Raw genomic sequence first — 3856 nt, forward strand, 5'->3', positions numbered from 1 at the left:
GCCACCATTTATCCTGCCCCGTCTTCTTGTCCCTCATGCACACATTAAAAAATTGCAATATTAATAATATTTTTTCCATATAGAAGTAGAAAATTGTACTGTAACAAGTTACAGATCTGCTCTCCAGTAACATGGTAAACCTCATAACTGTGTATGTCGGAGAGAAAGGGTAGAGTTTCATAATGGGCAAAGCATGGTTTGTGTCACTGTTTGCTTAATTATGTTTAATGATTTGCCTGCCATTTATTAAACTTCTCCAGATGGAGAAAAGTAATAGTTTCTTAACCAAGAAAAAGAGATGATTTACAAAAATAAGGGGCTTTATAGAGGTTTTTAGATGTGAAAATCTATACCATGTCCAATGTTAATAAGGAAACAGATCTGTGCATCATTTTGGGAGGGATAACAAGATGTGCGATGAAAATACCTTTTCTGCATTAACTCTTATATCTGATCTCAGTTGAAATGATCAAGTTTTTTTTTAATGTCTAACATGAAACATTATGTTTGTATTTCATGCAGCGTTTATCATGCTCCATTGTAGTGGGATTTCTCCCCCTGCCTGGAGCCTCAGGGTTTTTGTAAGGATTTGGCATTGTGAACTGATTCTCTTTATCATTCAGGCATTTTTTTCAAATATAAACAGTGTTTGAAGAATGAAAACCTGTTGGTTTTAATATTTGTACTTTACACAATTAACAGCTGATTGCTACATCTTTTGACAGTACTGTCTCAGTGTGGATAAATGTTCTAATGAGCTTAATGTTTTTACTCTATGCACTTATATATGTGTTGTTAGAAACAACCAGGAAATATTTTTCCTAATGAAAAAATGTAGATAGACATGGAAAGTTATTTTCATTGAAATTTTTCCATGGATTATTTCTTTTCAACAAAAACCCACAAATTTTGGAATTTTCCCTGGATACATTTCAGTGGTGGACTAGAAATTCTTTGAGTTTTTGTTGAAAATTTGTGGGGGGCTTGGTAGAAAGCCAGTGTTTTCCACTAAGAGATTCATTTAATTGGAAGCCCTAGAACTTCAATGGAAGTTTTTCACATGCATTTCCTGGCAACTCACTCAGCAAACCCACAGTCCGGTAGTCACAATCATCATTACTTTGGCTTCTACTCCATAAGGAAAACATATGCAGAATATAATGCAGTGGTTAGCAGATGGAAATGAGAATGTTAACTGAGACAGCAATATTTCTTACAGTCTTCTGGATGGTGTTACCAAACCACTCAAAGAGTACTACCAGCGTCTCTGTATATAAGGTAGAAGTCTCATGCTATTTGTATTGATGACTGGTAATTATCCTACAAAACTGCTTCTCGCTTGATATATGAGCTGTGCCTAAAGAGGCTGTTAGATAAGGTGAACCTTTTACTTCATCCTGATACTTACAAAAGAAGTCTTAGTTTGAAGACACTGAAAAACTTGCATAGTATTTGAATTTTTTCAAATTTACCTATACTCCCAGCTCTGGTTCTACAGCTTTTCCTATTTTATGAGCAGAGGTTCTGCTTAAACTTGAGAAGAAACTTCTTTACAGTGAGGGTAATAGAGCCCTGGGACAGGCTGCCCAGGGAGGTTGTGGAGTCTCCTTCTCTGGAGACATTCAAAACCTGCCTGGATGCCTTCCTGTGTGATCTTGTTTAGGTTCCTGCTCTGGCAGGGGGATTGGACTGGATGATCTTTTGAGGTCCCTTCCAATCCCTGACATTCTGTGATTCTGTAATTTTATTTCTATTGATTTTTTTTATACATTATATGCATCTTTGCCTTATAGGTTTACAATGCTGGACCAAGCACTCTCCCTGGAGCTTTTCTTGACATTTCATTTCCAAACCGCCTCTCTGCCACTGGAGCCGAAATATTTCACGTTCAGCAGATGATGGTGAGTAGGTTACGATGTGTTCTGAGCCCAGAGAGGCACTGAGAGCTACCAGTGACTAAAACAAAGAAAGTCCAGCAGAACTAGATGAATCAGTTAACTTTTTTAAGCACCAGAAGGTTCTTTCTATCTGTGGCCAGATCATCATAAGCAGCTGAGTCCCTCCAGCTGTTGACTGCTGTCCCTTACCTAGGGCAAGCAGCTGGTGGTGTGTTCCTGGTTTCCCACAATACAGTGTAAAACTAGGTCAGGCTAATCCTGAAGGAAACGTGGAGAACATTTCCCTGAGTCACACCTCAAAGAGGACTAAGTCATAATCAGAGTCCTCCCTGATTAAATGGTGTAGGTAATATCAGCAGGATGTGATACCAAGCTGACTCATGTTCCCTGTTTTTTTTTTTCCCTGTGGCTATCTGCAAAAATGCTAGCTAAGTCTGAATACATTATCAATATCTATTTTTCTATAACCTGTGTAAGAATTTGCTCTTTTTGAGTGTTCTTTTAACAAATGTAAGTAACAGAAATTTATTCTTTCAACACAATGTTTTTCCAAAGATGATTTTGTGTCAACTACAAAGAAAATGGAAATAATTTGTGGTAAAGGAGACGCATTCTTAGATTTCATTTCTAATACTTATTTATTACTTTCAAAGCTTTTGTTAAACCACTAAAATACCATCATTTATACTGTGGTGGCCAAGAGAGAGAAACCTCACTCCTGAGGTAAATTTATTGCTGAAATTCAGAATAATCCCTCTTTGTGAGACAGAAGCAGTTCTTTGGGCTGCTTGAAAAGAAATAGTATATTTTCTTTGTTTAGCTACTTTTCTAGCCTTTTGGCTGAAAGTATCATCATCCCTCATATGCAGGTAACTGTGTCACTGAATCTGTGTAAATATAGATCCAATAAGATCTTTCAAAGCAGGTTTCCAAGATTTATGCTGTTGAAAGGTATGAGATAAATATATATGTGGCTTACAGATGGGCACTAAAGACAAGATCACTGAGAAACAGATTTGAGGTATTGTATGGGGCACCAGAGTTGTATAGGCTGTGTCAGGTCTCCAACTAGACTGAGTTAATTCTCCAGCCTATGTCTCATTTTCCATGGCAGTGCATTTTCATGTTTTATTTAGTCCAGCCTTATATGCAGAAGATCACCTTCCCTTCCACACGTTGCCTGTCAAAGGATGGTGACCCATTTCCTTGTCCCTTCCCTTGCCTCTGTGTGCTGTGGAAGAGGGTGTGTGTCTGTGTGTGTTCACAGCAGCAGCAGAGAGGTGGGAGTCTCCTTAAAAGAATTTATCTACCCAAATGTTGGTGTCTCCTCTAAAGCCAGTCATCCTACATAGTCAAGAGAGAGGAACAAGAAACTCAGCCCATCTAACTTCGAGTGGGATGAATTCCTACTAGGCATTATTTGTTTCTCTGTGTTGACTCTTCCAGAAGTCTGGGCAAATTGTTTTAGGCAAGACACCTGTTTTGCACACTTGAATTAGCTGAAGTGTACACTACCCACCAAGTGGACAAGGGCTAATTTCCAGGCATGGATTGTCATCATTTCTACACAAGATCCTAAGTTACACTGACAAGGATAGGATGCACTATATGGTTTTGAATAGCTGTTAGAAAAACAAGGCAAAAACTTTGAATCTTGTGCTTAACTTGTTTTTTATTGCTGTTGTACCTCTGATGGCTTACCTAAAGGAGGTCCAGCTGGATGGTGTGGCCTTGGGCACTGTGCTAATAAATACTTGTAGGGTTTGCATCCCTTTTCCTCAAGAATAGGTTGCATTTCCCCCAGCATTATTTGATGTTTTTCTCCTATTTTGTAGTTTGTCTTTGTAGAAATTTCAAACTGCTGTTGTGAAGAGTGGTATTAAGCAAGTATAGTTTTATGAGAGATGTCTACATGATACACTGGCATACCCTGGATCATTTCAACCACTGTTTTTGGG

Source organism: Antrostomus carolinensis, unplaced genomic scaffold (genome assembly GCF_000700745.2).
Source record: "Antrostomus carolinensis isolate BGI_N321 unplaced genomic scaffold, ASM70074v2 scaffold5044, whole genome shotgun sequence".
Taxonomy (NCBI): Eukaryota; Metazoa; Chordata; class Aves; order Caprimulgiformes; family Caprimulgidae; genus Antrostomus; species Antrostomus carolinensis.